Source organism: Diadema antillarum, unplaced genomic scaffold (assembly GCF_040938485.1).
Source record: "Diadema antillarum isolate AM-2024a unplaced genomic scaffold, OU_Dant_1.0 scf00000224, whole genome shotgun sequence".
NCBI lineage: Eukaryota > Metazoa > Echinodermata > Echinoidea > Diadematoida > Diadematidae > Diadema > Diadema antillarum.
In genome coordinates, this window is record NW_027271113.1 from 379,217 (window position 1) to 403,496 (window position 24,280).

General features: G+C 37.3%; 1 long non-coding RNA gene across 1 annotated transcript; it reads right to left on the reverse strand.

Annotated features, from left to right (window-relative positions):
* Positions 1-1,180: 1,180 nt before the first annotated feature.
* Positions 1,181-3,264, reverse strand: LOC139724618 (uncharacterized). Its single transcript, XR_011710473.1, has 3 exons — positions 3,139-3,264; positions 2,373-2,436; positions 1,181-1,252 (listed from the first exon to the last, which is right to left on the reverse strand). It is a non-coding gene; the product is annotated as an uncharacterized lncRNA (long non-coding RNA).
* Between the last annotated feature and the right edge of the window lie 21,016 nt (positions 3,265-24,280).

Below are 24,280 nucleotides of genomic sequence, written 5' to 3' on the forward strand. Positions count from 1 at the left end.
GTTTTGCACATCTAGAATTTATCTTGTCACAATATACACAACGTAGGTGTCATATCTCAAGGTTATTGCTAAAAATTGAGAGAGTAAGCTCAATCCACTTGTAGTTCATACGATTCTCATTACAAAATACCATTAACTTGACAACATACTATTTGACAATGACGAAAAATAAAATTTGCACAGGTACATAATACAGTGATCACATGTGCCAAATTTAAAGTCAAATGCTCAAAATCTGAGGAAGTTAGCTGAATCCACATTGTACTTGTGGATGATTTGTATGAAGATGCTGTTGCCATGGAAACGGATTTATGACCCCCACAAAAAGTGTCTTGCACGATAACATATTATCATAGTGACCATATGTATCAAATTCAAATTTAAATGCTAAAAAAAAAAGAAACTAAGAGAGCAGCGTGATCCACACAATTTTGTATGATTTGTTCAAAAACTGCAATTGCCATGGCAACAGATTTCTGGACAATCGAATTTCAACAGAATTGATTTAAAACTGAGTAGCTTGATCCACATTCTGTATTTGTAATCTTAATGAAAATTTGATGTTACCATGGTAATGCATTACTCCATACTGACAAAAAAGGTGTCTAGCACATGCAAAAATTACAAGGTCGTTGTTCAATGTCCCCCGGACTAAAGGTAATCACCTCCTCATCAAAAACTGTCATCGACTAATGAAGAGTACTGCTTCATCAACTGTATATCATCAGTCTCTATCTCGGTTCCTCCATAGAACTGGACTTGGAGTATCTTCACAGTTTCATTGTCACAGTGATGATTCTTTAAGTGTCTTCTAAAACCATTGAACGAATCAAATTATGTCCGTACACAGGCCCCCTGGGCGCAATTTATTGTTTGTCCATCACTCAGTCCATGTTCGTATGGCAAACAGTGAAAAAAAAAGCAGTTTCAGTGGGAACTCCTAAAGAATGCATCACTTCATTATCTTTTTGAAAGTTTAGATCTCAGTTCACGAACTCGGGGTAATTCCAAATGTCCAAAGGTTGATGAGAGGTTTTGCATACCGTAGACAAAACACATATTTAATGTGCTTTGAACAATGTGTCGAAGGCACTCTGAATGATATCACCAGGGCAGGGTAGTACCAAGTGGTCAACAATGAAGTAATATTGGTACACATGTATGTTATCCTTCTGACATCCTCTGTCAAGCAAGTAGAGCTGCATCTTCTTCTGCTTTCCCTCTTCAAGTGGTGATCAAAACTAGCATCAGGCTGAAAATGTAAGGAAACAATGGAAAACAAACAGACATTGTATGAATCTATTACAAATAAAACCTAGACAAATTTGACTGTGACCTTTATTTCGATTCCAAAATGCAATTTGATAGACTCAGTCATACATAGGCCTACCACATTTTATTCACATTTATGATTATTTTAACAGATTTCAAGCTATCACATACACGGAGGGATGGACTACTCAAAACCATAACAATTCAGGCACCATTTCTTGGCAGAGGATAATAAATGGATCTTATTCCATTTTACTTAAAGATCACTATAATTTCAGAATTAAAACTCACTTATACCTATTTTTTCTTAGAGAAGCTTTGAAATTTATCACTTTTCTCTTATTCGTGACTGATCAAAAAGCAACTTCAAAATTTTAGCCTACATATGGGAAGACAATCTTTAAAGTTCAAGGATCGACTTTGAAGCATTCACGAGTAAAGTTCTCGTCGACATCAGGACATAACCCTGACAAAGGCAAGTGCGCAAAAATATTCACAACATCCAAAAAAAAGGTTAACCTGTGAAACATTGAAAAGTAAGTGATCTAAATAAATTACATAGTCCAACAACACAAAAAACCCAGAAAATTTCCCTTGACCTCTAATTTCTTTTCTAATACAAAAACAGATCATAGAAAGTAGAAAATGCAAAATCAATTAAACTCGTAAAAATCAATTTCATTTTCAGAATACCAAAGTACTGTGAGTCTTAATTGCCTGTCCAAAATGACTCATAAAGGCTTGTTCAGATATGATGAGACAAACTCCGGCAACATTTTAGTGCACAAATCAATGCGATATGAGATGGTAAAAAACAAACAAATAAACAGATCAAAACGCAACAAAACAAAACAAAAACACTGAGGCAAGAGGAATATATTTTGCCACACAGTGGCAAGAAGTTATGGTGCAATCAAGCTCAAAAGTAAGTGAAGATACGATGTCATGAGTTTATCTTTATCTTATTTTTTTTTTTGAGTCATGTGCATTCACTAACATAATGAAAGTGGCGTGGTTCGGCGCACCATATCTGAACACTAAAAATGTCAGGGGGTTTGTCGCATCATATTTGAACAAACCTTATAGTCATGTAGACTTACCTTTTGAAATCGGATAAGGTAGTCTATAGCCAAAGCCACAGAAATCTTGCACAATCCTTGCGCCCTGGTTCACAGGTGGAAGCAGATAGAGTACAAGAAGGATTTGCAGGTTACTTACATTCTATGCTGTGTTGTAAGAAATGCATGTTATATACAATATACTCTACGACTCATTAACAAAGTATCCAGGTATCAACAGAAATTATCAGTGAATTGCACTGCATAATCAGGGAGCATTAAGTAAAACATATGATCCTTCATGTAGGATGAACCCATGGTTTGTTGTGTGGCTTCTATAAAAAAAAAACAAGAAAAAACTCTTCTTTATTTCATCAGCATCTCCAAAATAACAAAATTACATTACATATTGATTTGTGACTGTGAACTTTTATATTACAAGTGAATTTGGTGAAATCCATTCATCTGCCTTTGAAAAATCAAAGTCACAAGATATTTCCTTGCATTTTTTTTTTTTCATAATGAAGGGCTCCTGACCCTTGATTATCGACCTCATGACCCTCATCGACTCCAGGGAAACGTTTAATAAAATGTATTGTCAGATGCAAAGATTTCAGCTACTTATAACAGGTGTCACCAATGACAAGTTTTGTGGAACGCCCCTTGGATTTACCTATATAGCCTTACCAAGTTTCATTCACAGATGATTGTTTTCAAATTGCGGCATGATACACAAGAAACGATATTGGATGGATAGACATCTAGAACATAAAAAAGGGGCTTTCAAAACCTATAGTATTGTGCATACCCTGACTGCTACCAGGTCTGGTGGTACACTATTTGATTGCTCCAAGTCTCATGAATCCACATCAGTTTTCCGCATGTGTTCTCCCAGCAAACTCAACAGCTTGACTGTGGTTTCTGAAGACTTTCCTCTTGCTAGCTTGACAAGACCTTCCACCAAAAACTGGCCACTGCTCAAAAAAGCTTGGCATCGTTGCCTGGGAGAAGGAGTGAGAAGTACTGTTCAACCTGCAAGTGTAAGGACCATGAACATACATAATTATCAAGTGGCTACAAGTCCGCAAACTGTCAAACTGGTGCGCAAGGTGTGATGCACTGGCTTGATAGGATTCAAAGTACTGAACATCCACATAACTGCACTAGTGTATTTACTGTATACTTGTAAGTGCATGAAACAGATTTATCTTGTGTGCACGAAAGACTTGATCAGAACTGCAGAAAACAAAGGGTTTTGTTCAGGTGGCTTCAGATTAATTCAGTCGGTGATTCTATTATATATACCTACTTGAGATATGCTCATAATTTCAAGTTCGTTTTAATTAGCCAGCAAGGGGGGGGGGGGGCAATAATATCCTGCTTCCAGGTATTCATCATCTTTATGCAGTGTACATTTATGCAAATATTATTTGAGGAGTAATGGAAAAATCAAATGCCATTCTGCAATTGATCTACTCTCATTTTTAAGGTTTTTTTAGATAGATAATAAAAGGTCTTTTGCAATTCTGTCATTTTCAAGATTCTCAAGTGTACTATTGCCAATATCATTAAGTGTGGCAATAACATAAGTATGGGGAAGAGGCATATTCCAGAAGGGATTTTTTTTTCAAGAGATTATTTCAACAAATACTACCATCAAAGTAGACGTATATTCCCTCACCTGAATCACGAAAAAAGCGATGATACATGTATTCCATTTTGACTCATTTGTGAAATTTAGGATCAGTTCTCAGACAGAGAACAACTGCCAGTTAGTACTAGGGGCTGTAATTCTGTTTCTCGCTACCCTTGAACTCGTACCTTAGATCTAGTGCACTGTCTTAACATGGACTCGGTGGAAATACCGGTTTTACATGCATGTACGTCATCAACTTTATAAGAGCATATTCTTATATGTATAATGTAACTTTGTAAGCGGTTAGCAAACTCAATACAAGTACTAGTAGTACTCATATTAGAAACTAGTTAGACCTAGTAGATTCTAACGTAAGATCCACGCGCAAACACTAGCGTGCTATAGGCCCCTACTTTCCTACGTGTAGCTACTGAAAACATCACGTAACCTGTTAGTGGTAAACAAAAATCGGGTCGGGAGAACCCCCCACCCAGCCCCTTTAATCGGGTATTTACGCTCTTTTTAGAGCGATATTTGCTACTAGTACCTAGTACTAATTTAAACCTAACAGTGGACCTAGAACAGTTACAGTAGGCCCTACAAAAAACATAGTAGGCCTAGGGGCCTACCAGTATACCTACGAACATGTACAAACCTACGAACATGTACACACAAACATTGTTCGAACTTCGTCTTCGTGCACGTCAGTTTACCGTAACGCCAATAACGGGTCGGGTTCATTGGTTACAAATGATTTGCGCGCTAACAAAGATCCGCACCAGAGCCTCAGAGGTAAGAAAACTACATCAATAACAATACAAAATGCCACGGAACCTTTTATATCTAAAATTTGATGATATTTTTAAAATGCAATTATTGGACAGAGGAACCCTCAGCGAAATTCGGACTCAATGCACTGCTGCAGCGCGTTGGTGTTATGGCCTATTATGTATGGCAAACACTATAGGCTATGCTGCGCTACATAGTATACTATAGTATTATGTGCGTGCAAAGACAAAGTTGTCTATAATATGCGATGAAATCCGTGAAAATCATGCACATCGTTTATGATAGAAAATAACTGGTACAGGAAATAATTACCTTAAAAGATACTTATCCCTGCTGACAGACTTAGCAAAGTCACCATCATAGATTCAATGTCATTTTTTAGCCCCAGACGACATCGAAAACCTGACTATCGCGATGACAGACGTTGACGACTCCGCGCCACAGCAACAAATTTCAGGCATTGGCATGTGTAACCAATGAGATCATCGGACTGCGAACACGTGATCTTCTCTGGTGGACAACTAACACCGATACGGTGTTATTAGTGAAAACCCCCTTTTCATGACAAAACTATAACACCACTTGGGTGTCATTTTAACACCGAGAATCTAACACCCAATGAATGAGAGAATGTTTGTGTTAAATTAACACCGAAGGGTGTCAAATTGTGTCAATTTAACACCAAATTTAACACCCACAGTTTGACACCCGGTTGGTGTTACACTTTTAACACCGCATTTTTTGCAGTGTACAAAAATAACATTTTCTGTGTCATCATAACCATCAGAGTCCGCTTATTCTTTAAGGTAGACATATGTTAATAATCTCGTGTCTATTGACACGAGATTAAGTAAATCTCGTTGAAGTTAAAAAAAAAGCACGGAATGGGGGTTTCGCTGACCTAGATATTTAGTAAAATGATTCTCTGAAGCAAAGATATTTTGAGCATAATTCTCATATATTTTTCAGAAGTAAGTATAAATTAACATTTGTAATGTGAACAGGATGATTATTTGTCTCAACATTCAACTATATCTTTACTCGATACATTCATTTTTTGCTTTCAAACTTTCCATGTATTTTCCATATCAAACTTGTATCTCAGTAATTGTTCGAAATGATACTCTTTATTCGTTCATTCTTTTCCATTTTGTTTTCATAACACAATAATATTTCCCTGTTAATTGAACGAAGAATTAATTTTGAAATTCATCGTAACCTGGGTGTCTTTTTGTAATCTAGACAATTGTTGTTGTTGTTGTTGTTGTTGTTGTTGTTGTTGTTGTTGTTTTTGTTTTGGAATCACATCATTTAAATGATAATTATATTCGTGGAATAATCAAAACATACAAATTGATATCACCACTTCTGAAGACGTACATACATTCAAAACACACAACTTTTTAATAATGTTTTTCCCACTTTCAATGGTAACTGTTTGACAAATAATCATATTAGTTTATATAATGCTGCTTTATATATTTAGTTTGGGGTTTACATTTAGGTACCTTCTACAGTATTAAACGGATTTAAACAATCTTATAGTATTTATGCATATTATCATACACCCGAGAAACTCCTTACTTCCATCAATACGTACGGAATTTACTTTAGTGTGCTTGCGTGTAAACTTTGTGTGACCGAATGCATTTTAAGCGTGGCGGATGTACAGATTCGTCAGTAGCTCCGTGGTTACAGTCAGTAATAAGCCGTTTTGGTCTTGTGCATGGTGTGCGTGTTTACAAGTCTTTGAATAGCCTTTTATCTTTATTATATCTTATGAAGGTATAGTTAAGTATGTCTTTGTGTTTTGTGCTTTTTACGTGCATAATTTTTATGTGTGCATTTTAGTTTGAGCGTAGAGAGAAGGAATAAAGAAAGTTTGGATTAAGAGCATAGTATGAGCGTGAGACTGTTGGCATTGTGGTGGATTGTGATGGAGTTGGGATGCGGGGAAATGGAGTTTGAGCGTAGAGAGAAGGAATAAAGAAAGTTTGGATTAAGAGCATAGTATGAGCGTGAGACTGTTGGCATTGTGGTGGATTGTGATGGAGTTGGGATGCGGGGAAATGGGGAATGATGACCCAAAAAGAGAATGAGAGTTTGCGTGTATGTCTATGTACATCAATTTTGTGTTTTGAGTGTGTGAATCGGTTTGAAGAAGAGAGAATGTGTGTATTTGCTTGCTTACAATGACAATGACAATGACAATGACAATGACAATAGCAATGACAATGTTAGTCACCATAACTGGTATTGGGGATATCTATTCCGTTTAAATAAGTAAGTAATTAACAATAATGATAACTTCCAATATTTACAAAATAGAGTATATCTATAATGGTATACTTACGTCTAACTTTCGAATGCAATCAATCCAATATCAATACTGATTGTAAAGACAACTGTGAAGAGAAAAGGAAAAATTACGTAAAAATAAAACATGGAGGGCGAGATAAAGCAACAGAGCTAGAGGGAGAGAGAGAGGAAGAGAGAAAGAGAGAGAGAGGTAGAGAGTTGTGTATGTGCGTGTGTGTGTGTGTGCATGGAGTTGATATTGAATGAAACTCAATCATAAAACAAAAAAGAGTGTGCGTGTGTGTGTTTTTGTGTGTGTGTGCGCGCGTCTGTGTGCATGCATTTATGAATGTCATTTCATAGTTCTTCTGGGCCCTGTTTTATGAAGAGTTATCATTGATTGTATAGTTGATTTCTGTTGTAAGTCTATGGCAGCCTGTGTGGTAAGAAAATTTACAATCGATTATATCTTTTGATAAAACAGAGCTCTGCTACGCCAAGAAATATTTCCGTTGTTCACAGCTAGTAGACACAACACTTTTTCGTGACGCAATAGGTCCTTGCAGTAGCACTGTTTTATTTGTAACGATATGCTTACCATGAACCAGGGAGGTGGGAAGCCCGGGAAGCCCACCTCCCTGCATGAACACTGTCCAATCATGGAAGGGTCCATGGTCCAATCAATGCACTGCCATGCGTGGGTGTGAAAAGGAGAGGGAGAAAAAAAAAAAGACTGAATTGCCCAACCTAATCTGAGAATATTCCCACGGCACCTGTTACAAGGAGGTTGAACGTGACTGCTGTAATTATCGTATTATACTTGCGCAGGGAAAGTCACCTCCTCACCTTGCAAAATACCTTCTGCGCTTCTGCCTTCTCTTGTGTGGATTTTTTTTCCCTTTTTTTGAGCGGACACCTGGAGCAGGTGCATGATGTGCCACTTATTAAGCCCTATGGGGCATGTCGTCCGTTGTGTCGCGTGCCAGGTCTCCTCATGAATATTCATGCGATATTCGGGTCATCTGTTGGCCGCTGCCACAGCAACACGACTATACTGCTGCTACTCCTTTTTAATAATTACTTGTGTTGAAATTCTTTATTTTTACGTACACTGTGCATTTCATTGATAATGTTGCAATGGAGAAAAAAAATTGAACTGAACTGAATTGCAGTTGAAGGAAATATTTTGAATTTCCTTGAGTCGTCAAGAGTGTCTACACTGGTCCAAATGTTCTGAGGTGATGATGCCAACGGCTAAAATGTCTCCTGTCGACTGGTTATAATAGAATGACTCAAAATTTGCTTTATCACAGCTTCATAAACTGATACAACTGTGCGGCCAGAAATTACGTCCTGTAGATGTTTTCCTTCAAAAGAACAAACGATACACTCTCATTTGGTACCTTTGACAATACATTGCTTTGCTTTTTACGAACTCTGCCCAACAATACGTTTCTGCCCTGCAAAGTGTGACGAGAAAAGAAAGGGAGATCCCCCGTGTGCATTATGAACCCCGGGCAATGTTTACGTACTTTGGTTTCTGCGCAGTGTACGGGAAGCGTTTGGCTCGCTCATGTCGCGTGCCAAGCGCGTGCCTAACCTTATGAATATTCATGAGGTATTCCTCCTCTCGGAACGTCAAGTGCTGCGATCGCGATGATACATCACGGCAGTGATATAGCGATGCTCTGCCACCATATTGCCATTTCACTTGCTATGCTCTATTCGCAAGACAGCTCTTGTGATAAAATACTGTGTATCTGCAGATCCGTGATTATACTACTGTCTCCTCCGTTGGCGTATGAAAAATAAATTGCTGCATACAGATACGACGCTACATAATAGTGAGGAGGCAATGCCCTATACAACTGTAAAGGAGAGAAAGTATAATTCCCGTATCACCGTAGCAGACGTACAGCAGTCGGTGCATAACTGGTCTTGTGTAATTCGGCTACAGCCTGCAAAGCTTGCCCAGATTGGAAAAGAGTGCGTCGGAAATGGCCGTGAGTAAACCGCCATTTTAGATTTTCTATGACACAATATCTATTTCCCCTAACCTCGCATACATTTCATTTAGATTGTTTTAATACCATTATGTATTCTTCTCTGTCTCGTCCTATTTCTCTCTGTCTGAATACAGTATATCTATAGAGAGAGGGATATGCATTTATACGACGTTCTATTCCTCATTAGATAGAGCATTGAATCATGCACCTAGTTAATACTGCGAGCATTTTCCTTTGATTCAATCAGAGAGCAAAACTTCCATTTCTTGTGCATGCCGGCTTATAATTGCGCAATGATGGCATTGACATAACATCATTTTGTTTGATATAATTTCAGAAGTCTGAGCGTAAGATATGAAAAGATGGAAATTATCATATACATGTATACGTCAGTCAGCTTATCTAAACTAAAAGGGATCATATAGTTTTGGTTGAGACCTAATTTCAGGTTTCTAACATTTTTTGGTGAGATAATGAGAAAACTCTTATGAAATATGAAAGAGCATGTAATTCTATGAGGAATTCAATGTTTATTTGATGAAAATTGGTTTTGAAATGGCCGAGATATCCAAAAAAGAGCAATTCTAATAAATTGTGGGACCCACACTTTATTACGATCGCATTGTTTTACTTTGTCTTTGGATGTTTCAGTCATTCTAAACCCGATTTTCATGAAATAAACTTTGAATTCCTCTTAAAATGGCATGCTCTGTACTATATCATAAGTGTTTTCTTGGTATCTCGCAAAAAATTAAAAGCCCAATTTTCATCTCCACCAATACTGTAGCTTGTTGTGTGCATGTCAAGTATAATGAAGGTTGTGTTAGTCTCCGAGCCTATACCAAAACGTGATCAAGGGATCAGTATAGAGATACAAGGTACACAAGGGCATTATCACACGGCATTCTCAAGCCTATGTGCGTGGTGTGAATCCTTTCGGTCATTGTTCGGAAATGATGCCTGACATGTAGTACATCTTTAACCTCGTCTTTATGACACGGACAGCATATAAAGTTATGAGGGGCTGTTTGAATTTCAGGACAAATGGAGATTAGACTGGGAACACGGAACTTGTTTTTCCGCTCCCGGATCAACGAGTTGACTAATGCAGGCGGAGGCGAGATAGTCACTATACCCTCTAATATTTCACACTGCACCCGCATTCTCTCGGTCAGTTAATTAACTGTGCACTTCTATACACATGGTTAACATAAAAGCGCTAATTACTGTTATATATATCTTCGTTCCTCCCTATTGTTGTGGGCGTCACGGCTGCTGACATCGTTGCTTGCTCTGCTAAAGGATGAAAATACACAGGTAAGCAAAGAAATTTAATATTGCCCTTTCAATAATGAGATTGTTAAACAAAGGACCACATCATATAAAACGCAATTCTAAACTTTCCCATCTCTCCCGTCCATTCTCCCTCCCTCCGTCCCTCCCTCCCCCTCAATCTATCTATCTACCTATCTATCTATCTATCTATCTATCTATCTAATTATCTATCTATCTATCTATCTATCTATCTATCTATCTATCTATCTGTGTCCACCTAGTTTGATATGAAAATGAGTAACATAACGCGTCCTCGTTAAACATAAAAAGAATATGTAAACACTTAGGTATGGTAAATGGGTTTATGTGTGTACATAATTATTCAAATGCATTTCATGTAAATGCATTTCATGTCATGTCTGCAATGATTTATGTTTACATTTCACATGAGAACATGCAGTCTATCATTTTTGTTTACATAAAATACTCTAAAATATTTATTCTGACGAGATTTGCTATTATTACTGTATCATTCCAAATGACGCATACATGTGTCTGCGGTGTGCGATATGCGTGTTATTCTTTTTTTTTTTGGGGGGGGGGGTGGTACTGAGCTCTTATACGACATCTAGTTCAGGACCTTTTTCAGCTGATATGCGTGTTGATACAACTCCAGCTTTCATAAGAAGTATATAAGGCGACTTTGTCAGTGTAAACCACTGTACAAAAAAAAAATGCAATGTGTAGTTCTGATAATATTGGGCAGCATCAAATACTTACAGATCAGCAGTTGCGATCTTAACAAATTTTCATTTGTAGAGGGAGACAAACTGAAGAAACTCCAAACCTGAGCCTTCACCCCTCTGAATAATACCTTTCTTTCAAGTTTCTCATTATTTCACCAAAAAAAAAAAAACGTTAGAAACCTGAAATTAGGTCTCAACCAAAACTGTACGATCCCTTTAAGACAAAATTCATGCCCTGACAACCAGCGTCAAAGCACCGCAGAGAGCGACCAAGAGCAAACAAACAAGAAAACGAACAAACAAACAAACAAAAATGCAGTCACACTTTCTGTATAAGTGACTGGTACTTCCATGGTAAAACATAGCCTAACAATGACGTCACAAGGGATATCAGGTGTATGGCCGAAATCGAAATGGTGTATTTTTTCATTGTATATATCGCTATTGCAGTTGGAATGACTGTGTTTTATGAGGTGAAATATAACTTAGAAAATAACACTTTCATTAGGTACAGTAAGGTATTCGCTCTAATAGATGGCATGTTTCATTAAGTCAACCTAAAAACTACATGTACAATCAATGTAGCAGCGAATGCTGAAAACCTGATTTGCCAATAGGACCAGAAAAAGCCAATAGAAAAAAAAAGAAAGAAGGAGAAATCATGTTTTGGGAGAAAATCGTCGACGACAGTCATGGTAAATCTTAAAAAACTAAGACAACCATCATATGCTGTTTTATTCAGATGGAAAGTCCCCCTCCCCATGTTCTAAGCTTCTGCCATTAGTAAAGCAAGTGATTTAGGTCTGTCTTTGGAGCTGAAATAATTTTCTCTTTTTTTCAGGAACGCTACAACAATCCCTTTTGTTTTGACTTTTATCAGGAATGCTAACTTTATCTTTTAATCAAATCTCATGGCAGATGTCAAAGAAGAGAAGGGCTATTGTCGTCGGCATCGGTGTCCTTTTCCTCGTTATTCTTGTGGCCGTCGTTGCTGGAGTCTTCGCGACGCGGAAGTGACGTCATGGAAACACAAGAGGGTGGAATGCCTGATCGGAGATTCGGAACGTGATCCAGGGAAGAACTTCGTGATGACGCTCCGCTCAGCTCAATAGACTGTGCGTAGGACCAACGGGCGGCCTTCACTTCTCCAGCATCGAGTCTTCCTGCGTTGAATCTGCAACTGAGTAGGCCGAGTTTAAAGTACTAATATTAGTACTATGAAAATTATTATTGACTTGTTTCGATCGATAATGTTAAACGCCTTTCCATAACTTGAGTGAAGGCCTTGTATTTCTATACGTCTTTCATGGTTACAAAATATACATCTCACTATCTCTCCAAAATATGCACATATCAATTTGAAAATGATGGCGTGACTTTGTCCGATGCCACAGTGTATATACGCATATGTGCATCCTAATGGGAGTGGGGGTGGGGGGGGGGGGCACGAACTTAGGTAGATGGTGTCGAATGTACACTACAATTATTTCTTTATCATTTATCTTTATCATTCTTGGAAAACACAAACTACATTGTACTTAGCAAGTTACTCAGTACTTTTCACGATTTGGAGAAGCCCAGGTGGGGGCATCTCATCTACAATAAGACGGTACAAGATACTGTTAGCCTATTTTTTATTATCATTATTATTTTTTTTTGCAGCATGCTTTGGTCAGTCCACAGAGAAAACGCTGGTAGCAAAAAAAAAAAAAAAAGAAAGAAAGAAAAGAAAGAAAAGCAAGGGCAAAAACAAAAACAGAACAACCTGTGAACAACCAGATAAGTTAGCACCTCAGGAATTGCCCAATTGTGCTGGTATTCATACGTCGGCTTTTGTGATCCTTTTGGGGCTGTTTTATTTGCACAGTTATAGAATTGACAATGTACCCTGTCTTTTTGTCGAGTCGCAAACACTATTAGCCTAGGGTGCGTTCGAGCGCTCTCCTAAAGCGAACTGTACTGTACCGTACCCGCGCCAGAGGAGCGTTCGAACGCTCCTAAAGTGTACCGTACCGTACTGTACCGAGCCAAAAGTGGACCACTTCCCGATGTGCTCCAAAAGCGTACCAAAACGTACCAAAGTTCGTTGAAAAGCATGCGCGTATCATACGCATACGTCACAATGCAAAGACATCAGTCTCTTTGTTCGGGACAGGTGTAAGTACACTTGTAGTTCAAGCGCCAGGTGAATGACATTCTTGCTGCAAACAAACGTGACGCTTTGGTTCAGTTCGCTTTGGTTCGCTTTAGTATGGAAGCAGGAGCCCGTCAAAAACCCGGATATACGACACAGAGTAATTGGAATTGCTACACGACGTAAATAATTACATCGTGTCGTAATTCGAATTGCTACGCAACGTAATTATTTGCGTGCGTAACAACTCGAATTACTACACGACGTAATTCCGAATTTCTGCTCAACGACTTTACGTCACAACATTAAATGAATTAGTGTCGAGTTGCAATTCCCAATGCTACACGACGTAAATAATTACGTCGTGTAGTAATTACAATTACGACGCGACGCAAATAATTACGTTGTGTTGTAAACAATTACAACACGACGTAATTCCGAATTACTGCTCAACGACTAACGCAGCGAATTAACGTAGCGACGTTAGTTCAACCAGGGAGGTGCTAAAGCACCTCCCTGGTTCAACCAATGGGATCGTTCGTAATAGCGGGTGAAAAACCCAGGAGTGAAGCGTATGCAATCCGCTCACTGTGTGCTGGTGAAAACCGAAGCTGGCTATACAGCAGGGAGGTGGAAGTTCCTTTCAACCTCCCTGCTATACAGCGAGCCATATGCATTTCGTTGACTGTACAATCCTATGAAATGTTTATAACCAAAATTATAGGGCCCACAGTGTATCAGAAAATATGTATTCAAGGTATATCCGCTAACCAAATACTGACAAACATGCTGTAGGAAAATGAGTGTCTAGCCCTTTGGCACGCGTGCACCGTGATACATCACTGAGCAAATAACGAACGATTTCATTCGTTGATTTAACGTCACTACGCTAATTTGATTTCATTCGTTGATTTAACGTCACTACGCTAATTCGCTGCATTGTCGTTGAGCAGTAATTCGGAATTACGTCGTGTTGTAATTATTTACAACACAACGTAATTATTTGCGTCATGTCGTAATTGGAATTACTACACGACGTAATTATTTACGTTGTGTAGCATTAGAAATTGCAACACGACGCTAATTCATTCAATGTCGTGACATGAAGTCGTTAAAGGGGTCGTACAGTTTTCGTTGAGACCTAAATTCAGGTTTCCAACATTTTTTGGCGAGATAATGAGAAACCTCTTATAAAATACGAAAGAGCATGTAATTCTATGTGGAATTCAACGTTTATTTGATGAAAGTTGGTTTTGAAATGGCTGAGATATCCAAGAAAGAGCGATTCCAATAAAGTGTGGGACCCACACTATAACGATTGCTTTGTTTTTCTTTGTTTTTGGATGTTTCAGTCATTCCAAACCCGATTTTCATCAAATAAACTTTCATTTCCTCTTAAAATGGTATGCTCTGTACTATATCATAAGTGTTTTCTTGGTATCTCGCAAAAAGTTAAAAGCCCAATTCTCATCTCCACCAATACTGTACCATCCCTTTAAGCAGTGATTCGGAATTACGTTGTGTTGCAATTCGAATGGTTACGCGACGCAAATAATTACGTCGAGTAGTAATTCGAATTACAACGCCGCATAGTAATTCGAATAACGACACGACGTAATTATTCACGTCGCGTCGCAATTCGAATTACTACGCGACGTATTATCCGTGTTTTTGACGGGCTCCTGCTTGCATACTTTAGAGCGCTCGAACGCACCCCTAGACTGGTTGTGGGTAGCCGGACCGCCACAACACTATTGAAAATGCACCAGTGCCTGGGGGAAAAATTGTAAAGCGTTTACAAATTGATGATAGATCTCTTTGTAGCATTATATTATCTGCGTATGGGAATAGGAGAAGGAAAGACCACCACTTCAATGTGGGATGGCTAGTAGCTGATCACTGGGAATCAGTGAGAATAATGGGGATGATTGTTCCAATCCTTGTGGGATTCATTTAAGAGTACATTATATATCTATTGTTGTGTGAAAATTATTTGCTTCAGAATGGTCTCATATTCAAGTAATGTGGAGTTCAATGTTTCCAGGTTGGCATGAAGAGAAGAAAACTATTTTAGCAGGAAAATGACGCAGTTGTGTACATTTTTTTTTACACATACATCTGTAGTTATGTGTATAGGTCTTCATATTTATAATCCGAAACATGTCGTTTCATCTTATTAATGAAAATGGTATTGTTGATGCCTCTTTCGCTCTTTCGCTCTCCGCCGCCCCTTCTTCTCTCTCTCTCTCTTTCTCTCTCCCTCTCTTTCTCTTAAAGGGATAGTACAGTATTGGTGGAGATGAGAATTGGGCTTTAAACTTTTTGTGAGATACCAAGAAAACACTTATGATATAGTACAGAGAATACCATTTTCAGAGGAATTCAAAGTTTATTTGATGAAAATCGGGTCTGGAATGACTGAAACATCCAAAAACAAAGTAAAACAAAGCGATCGTAATAAAGTGTGGGTCCCACACTTCATTAGAATCGCTCTTTTTTGGATATCTCAGCCATTTCAAAACCAATTTTCATCAAATAAAAGTTGAATTCCTAATAGAATTACATGCTCTGTCATAAAAAATGTTAGAAACCTGAAATTAGGTCTCAACCACAACTGTACGATCCCTTTAATCTCAAGTGTGTCGTACGGCTTCTCCGTAGTTTGCAGACACATCCCTTGTTGGTCGTAGAGGAGTCTGCGCCAAGACTACTACATGCACCAAGAAGCAGCAATACGCTGGGCCTATGGGACAGTGACGGTGCCAGTCGTGAGTGCAGTGGTGCATGAAGTAGTCTTGGCACAGACTCCTTTACGACCAGCAAGGGTATTTGCCTGCAAATTAAGTTTTCCGAGTGTTGACAAGAACAACCGCTCGGCCTATTGTATGTATTTACGGCTAACCATATTTTACATGCAGCTCGATGAAATCCAACCATGCTTTTAGTGTACAGTACAGTCCAGTAACGCTCAGAACTAGCATTGACATCTCATGCAAAGAGATGTTGTTGGCAGAAATGAAAAGTGCAATACCGAAAACTAGTTACCTCCTACAGTAGTAACATAATATTTATTCTTAGTTATAGCAGACAATAATATTCAACTTGAGAATCAAATTTTAAAGCTGTCCGAATTATCATGTTCGAGTAACGACCCTCACTACGCGCGGCAAATTATCATGTTATGACAAGCTTTTATAATATAATATGAATTATATTTTATGATAGGCTCATCATGCGTTGCCATAGTAATGTTCGGAAGATTCAGAGGAAGAAGGAAAACGAGATGTCATTATCATTTAATAGGCTGACTTCTTCTGATATCAGGTAATGAACATTTTCGAACTCTTTGAATTTGTCATCTCTTCTTATCCACTATGCTCTCCTTGCCATTGTTCGTCATACCTTCTAAAAAAAGTTCCAAGACTATCTTCACTTAACTTATTTTTCCCACATTTTGATCTAAAAATGATAGTCTATTGTATAATGCTTCTGCCTTTGCAGCTATCATTAAATACCATAATAATTATTTTTATTTCTATTATTGATTATTATCATGGTTATTATTACTATTGTTATTATTGTTGTTATCGCTGTTGTTACTATAGTTGTTGATGTTATCATGATAGTGGTAGATAGTCTCCTCTGACTCTTATTTATACTGGAAAGTGATGGAAAGGAACCCATATGAACGATACGTATAATAAGGGTATACGCAGCTTTGATCAATTTTTTACCTATACAATGTTGTACTTATTTTGATATGAACTACAGTTGTGTATGTGGTTTTTTTGTTTTTGGTTTTGGTTTTTTAGTATACGCGATTTATATATATATATATATATATATATATATATATATGTCGATTATGTGTAGAATACATATAGTTAGTGTGCAATATGATATTGTAAGAATTGTGCATTATTTGTATTTGAAATTTTGTTTAAAAAAACTCATGTTATCATATCTATATATAAAAAAAAAACACGTTTAGCTTTAGAAGCTAAATTATCACGGTGGTGGAAATTCTTCATTTTGAGACAAAAGTGGCATAAAGATGCACAGACATGGAAAGGCTCATCACTCACACAACTCTCGAAATAAAAGTTAGAATAAAGGATCAAGTACATAACGGAACCAAAGAATAGAATAATACCTAATTGCATCTATACCTTATATTGGTGTGTCTCAATATTACAGAAAATTGTAAAGAAATTCATTTGAATTCTGTGTGGTTTGTTGACATAAACTGGCCAAAAAGTTTGTATTATGTTCGTCAACAGCCCGATACACGCGGGTGGGCATGTGTATCATGTGCTAGTATATATATAGTAAATAATATTGTTTTATATAATAGCCTCAGCCCAATAATCGTGAATTTATTAAACTATACAATGACAGTTTTCAGAGCTTCAGGCTCCTTTCAAAAAGGAATGATATCACGTCTATTCTTTATTCAAAATTTTTTGACGAAAATGTTAACTATAAATGTCTTACTTTTTATTCAAAACAAGGGGATATGAAATGTTACATGCACATGGTGCATAAATGTAATGTTGACTGACTATGAAACTATAATGAAATATTTACGGTGAACAGCCTCAAAATGGATATTCCGAAATTCAATGTTATTCGTTCGCTTGATTTTCTTGACCACCAATACCCTCCTATACACACGCGCACATGACGTAGGTGCACGCATCCTATATTACACTGAACCTTTTTTTTTTGTGATGAATTCAGGAGGTAAATGCTGCATTTTGCTGTAGTCTTGGTATGTATTTTAATCAGATGATAGTTAATGTTTCCAAAACAGAAGAAAAGAAAAGACCAAACATGTTGTAAGACACACACTTTTTACCTTGTACCCACATATTATGTACCCATTTAAAAGAAATAATATGGCCGAATAAATATAATAATACTTATTTGTGTCATTATTCACCCTGAAAAGGAGAATGTCTTATCCTTCTATGACATTCAGTGTGTATTAATGATGGCGCTGATCTTTAGGAAGAAGAAATATTGAGTGGTCATGTTACTCGAAGAAGATGTGATTGGCAGAAGTGATGGAAAAGAGTATAATAGTGAGAGAAAGAACGATACTTTATTTTAGTGATCAAGAGGATCACACACTGACAGAGAAATTCGTGTTTAAAGGAAAACGGGCGAGAGATTCGTAAGGACATTATTAAACTATGAAATAACCAATTTACATTAATTCAGATATGATGAATTGGGAAAAGTATGTATGAGCAAATATGGGTATGTGTGTGTTATCTATGTGTGTGTGTTCCTACGTAACGGTAAAAAGGGAATTTAAGATGAGAAATGATATAAACAGGAAAATGGTGCGAATGGTGTGAGGGTCGTTATCATTTTTGCTAGAAAATTATTCATTAGAAAATATACCACATTTTTGTTTGATCCGACCATATAATGACGAATGAACTACAAGCAGATAGACAATAGACATTAACTCTACAAAGGCCAAATGTACAGACACATATAACACACGCTCTATCGTCTACGTGAATGATTTTGTTTTTGTTTGCGCTAATATTTGAGAAGAACCTTATTCATTTCGTCAATACTTACTATCGATCTATTATACTTAAACAACCATTTTGAAACTTTTGATAATTCCAATACTGTGGTCAGTGTATGTAAGCTTCTAAGAAAGAGTGAAAAAGACGCTCGTATCATCTCTAACAACATAAAATGGAGCATAATACATAAACTGAAGGTCGTAAAAAACGAGCATGCAGCATTGGAATGCAACGAACTGGTGTATTTTTTTTTTTTTTTTTGGCGAAAGCGTATGAGGGGGATCCCCTTCGACACGACGTAGCTTTTGCCTTTTTTTTTCTGCATTATTTTGAACAAAATAGATCCTATCACCCTATGCGCATGATGGGTGCTGCCTGGTAAGTTTTGGTGAAATCTGTTGTGGTTTTTTCCAAGAAAGAGCTGAAAACATACAAAGTTACACGACGCACTAAGGACAACGCACGACGGACGACGGACGGCGGACGATCAATGATTACAATATCTCATTTCATATCATGATTTTTTAAATCATATTACCTAATATATCAATTAGTTAACCTTAAATGGCACTGGCAATGTATAGAATGAATGATATCCGAGAAAGAAGATGAACCATTTCGTGTCTGATGAGATCACCCTACACGGAAGGCCGCACAAGAAAATGTTTAGGGCACACAATTTTACAGTTAATGGTCACCAGCAGAGTTGCAAAACAGAGTCCAGAGGTTTCACTCTCTGTATAGACAAAGAGCAGTCAGCGGCTAGGGTGTAGCCAGTGAAGATGACTGATCAAGCTCATCTATCAATATCGACAATCAAAAACCCTTTCAAAGAACGTGCACAAAATAATTTTGAATGCTGGGAAGATTGTGAAGGAAGAAGGATATTGTGTTTTGTGCAAATTGGTGACTATTAACATATCAGTCTCCTATGTGAGATTTCATGTTGTTGTTTTTTCCTTACGATATCATGTTGTGAAAATTGCACCAGTCCAAATATGGCGTTTCCCTATAGCGATTCCTTGTTGTTCGATGCCCTGCACATAATATACGTGCAGCCGGGACATCAAATTCCATGTGATATCCAATGCCAATGACTCCATTACTCTACAGACAAGACAGGTTAAATTTGGCTCTGGGCCTATAATCTATAGCATGCACCTATGAAAGATCTGTCCTCCCAAGCGAAAAAATACATAATTGAATTATATAACCAGGCCTAAATATGCTATAAAAAATGGCAGATTTTTTTTTATTTCAAATAGAGAGAAAGACGGGGGATTAGAAGAACTATGTAACGAATTGTAGGTGGCACATAATGTATTTTCGTTGAAATAAGCTGAAAGAAATTTTTATAGAGATGATTTTTGACTTAACCACAGTACTGTTCTTTTCGATTTGAATATACAATGTACTTTACTTACGTTATAGTCTATAGTGTCAGACTCATCGATCTAAACAAACTTTCAGTTGTGATCCCATATTACATACATGTGCAAATTAATGCCTGGTTAGAGATTCCATCCTATATGCTTGGATACACAGTTTACAAAATGAGGAACATCCTGTATTTCGATGAATGCTAAACTTCAGAGTACATAATCGATAAAAAAGACAATGGAAATAATAATGATGTTTCTTGTAGTTTTCTTGAGGAATGTACTGCGATAAGTAGGATTGTATTTAGATAAGAATGTGAGTATATTCCTATCTTCATTTACGCACTATTTCAATACAATTCGAAAAGGAACGGCACGTGTGATCTACAATAATCGCATTGTTCTTGGCACTTATGTGTGTGTATTGTTTGCTGGAAATAAATGCCCTTGAGCTGAAAAAGAAATTAGCACTGATTGCATTGATAATTATCAAACTATGCAGCATGATAAAATTTGTAAGTCAAAAAAACCCGTGGCCAGATAGCTATCAACAAGAAAAAGTCAAAATGCCTTCTTGGTCTTAAATCTGTGTGGTGCATTTACAGTTGGACTGCCTTGAGTGATATGTATGAGTCATAGGCCTAAGTATCCATCACTTAATCACACACAAACACGTACATACATAAACACACACACACACACACACACACACACACACACACACACGCACGAACACACACACACACACACACAGATAGTAAGGATCGACTTTAATTTTTTAAGGTGGTCCATTTAGGCCACAAAATCATGAAAATAATGTTTTTTGTGTTGTTGTTGTTTTTTTTTTCTTTGGGGGGGGGGGGGTGGGGGTGGTGCGACAATCAAACTTCGGGGCCCAGAAATTAAAGAAAGATATGAAGAATGAAATTATTGATCAAACATTGTAATATTAAATTGAGCTAAGAAAATTATATGAAAATGGTAGATATGTGCTTCAACTACTATGTACTATGAATGTTTTTGATTGGGTTTTATCCTCCCTGTATACCGCACACGGCAGTCTCGCACACAACGCCTGTGATTTCTTCGCCGCTTGGTGGCGATACCCCGAGAATCCAGTCACTGCATTTGCCTTCGAATGTTATCAGTTTATTCTACTCTAAACCGCGATATATTATAGCAAAGACTTATCGCCTCCGTGCCTGCATTGATATGATTACAGCATACATTCGTTGGAAACGAAAGCGCGTTGTATAGGCACAAACTGACTTGGATTCAGTACATTTTTGGGGGAAAAAAAGGCATCGAGCTCAAATTAATTCAATTTAAATTATATTTTGATATTTTGATATTACAGCAAGCTCTACAGGTGAATTCTTTAAATCTTGCGACTCCAAACTGGCTTCCCATGAGTCTTTGAATACCACCCCCCCCCCCCGAAAAAAAAAATAGAACTGTCATGCTATTCCCTTACCAGCTTACGAAATAGAATCAAAAAAATAATCGGCAATGATTTTGGTAGTTTAGCAATTGCACTGGTTCTTAAATTTATCAACATTAAAACTAATGGATTCCCGCTGCAGTCGTCGAATTGAGGCACTTTATCTTTGTTGTTGCTGTTGTTGTTGTTGTTGTTGGAATGTGTTTCTAGGTTGTTGGAATGTGTTTCTAGGACTAGAATGAAATCGGAGCAAACATTAGCTTTTAAAAACACGTGAACTTGAAGCAAACTCCAGTCAAACCAAATGAAGCTTTGTGAGAGCAGTAGAAAACTGGTGACTGACTTTACTGAAAGATTTATAAATATAATCAGCAATGATAAACTCAGTTGCCATGGTAACAACTGTCAAATTCGCTGCTGATTGGTCGTCGTATGGCTGTTACCATGGAAAGTTTAATAAATCGCCTCCTATATAATAATCAAAAGGAAGAGATTCCGATTTAGAATCTTATAGATGCTTCTTCACGTGAGATGAGAAATTTGCATTTTCGATCATCTGCTCTCTTTTACTTTTGTTCAGTATATCTTTCGTTCAAAACAGAATCTGACATGCTTATACCTTGTATTAAGTACGTGATAAATCTTGGTTCATTATCAAACTGATCTTTTAACTGATTAAATGACTCATCGCAAGAACCACAAAGGGACAACATTCAGAAATCTGAAACAAATGAGCTCGTAAATCGTACCATTGCGAATTGCCTAGCTCACTAATTTCTTCGAGTCTTATGGATGACATCATGCTAAGATTTAAGTGCGTTGTAGAAAATGATGGTGTAGAAAAAAAAAAACATGTTTGTCTCTGTTTTTTTTTTATATTGCCCATGTAAGTCATATTATTATTATCGCCAGAACGACAATGGTTCATCCGCCTACAGCATGTGGCTTATCCGACCCCAAATCTGTATATTAGAGAAGAATTTGCTATATAACTGTATAAATGTACTTTTTTTCTCTATGTTTTGGTCAATGTTGTACCCGTGCTCCCCATCTTAATCTTTAACTCGATTTTAACTGGGACCTACGCTCAACAAGCTCGCTTTTAAGTAGGTTCCTTCATATTTCTTTAGCATCCATTCACAGATTCAAAACGTCATAGATCGACCACTATATGTTTTATATATTTGCAATATTTTATGTATGTCTCCAGCTTGATATCATGTACTTCATTTAATTTTGTTATATTTGATGTATTTTTTCATCGAGAAATATGAAAATAAATCGAAAATCGAAATCGAAATGTAAGTGGGTGTCTTTAGTTTGAGGTGATCACCTCCCAAATCACTCAGTGGAGGACCAGATTGTTCTATCTACCTGACGGTTTAACTAAGGTCCTATGTTAACATGTGCATTGTACGTTGAATTAAAAGTGATTGGATTCTCAGCTATGTACTGGAGCTCTCCTCAGCAGTGGCTGCTATTTAAAGGTAAGTATTGTTTGATGTATTGTCCATAGCCCTCTGATGAAATTTAGGAAGGTTTATTGAAACAAGGCAGTCTGCTCTCTTACATAATGGCGAGACACGTCTTACCACACGTCATAAAGCCATTCAATGCTACGCTGGTGAAAACTTGCACCCACTACTAGAGCTACATAGTTTATATAAGTGGAGTAGCAGAGTGACGGTTATGCTTCTAATGCTCATGATATTGAACAGTAACCAGAGAGAAAGAAAGTTGAAGCTGAAACAAGAGAAAGAAACCAATTAGAAAAGAATAAATAATTCTTACTGGTATGTAACTAAAATGGACTTGTTTGTCTTTCAGTCAGCAAAGAGTTGTACGGTATACACTGTATTAAGCAGTACTCCTAAATTAAACAGTGCCCTCTATGGAGAGAGAATAGAAGAGCATCTGATTTGTAATGGAAACATGATCATTACATGTGTGAAAGACTCTTATTAATGTACAGGACACAGTTTGTTAAGAGACAGCCACCCATGCATCTCCATTTCATAAGAATACTAGCAAAAGCTGGCTCATGAATTTATGGTGTCAAATGTATTAATCTTAGTTTCTTCAGCATCACCTTGATTTATTATCATTTTTTATAATATGCTTGCAGCTGTCGATACAGTAGTATTGAGTTTGCAGAAGTGAAAAAGTGCAACACCTATTTTGACATGAACCTGAAAGTGTTTCAAGAACACAGTGAAATCAATTTTTGTTGTATGACCACTGTGAGAATCACTTGATAATGCTTTGGGTGGCATTATCATATTCAAGCTCATGCAGATTTCAGGTCTTTGTTTCACTGTAAACAAATAAGATTCTGAAAGGCAAGGAACATTCTGAGCAAAGAAAGCAGGGAAAGGCAATTTCTTGCATGTCAATAGAGCCCTGTCAGATGGGCAACTGATGACAGCCTCACCAATGAAAGTTTTTTTTTCTTTCCTTTCTTTCTCAAAATGTAGAAAATTGTCTGAAATGCGATACTACTGTACAAGCTCTCAATTTTGCGAGAGTTTAACTTTTGCGAATTTTGCGAATCACTGTTAGACCGTGAATTTAACAACACACAAATATGTGGCCATGCACTAGAGTGATTGCGCTTATGATAGCCTCGGTGTCGATTTGCGAAATAACATCTCGCGAAAATGTCCGCAACCTCCTCACTCGCAAAATTATCTGCTTGTGAAA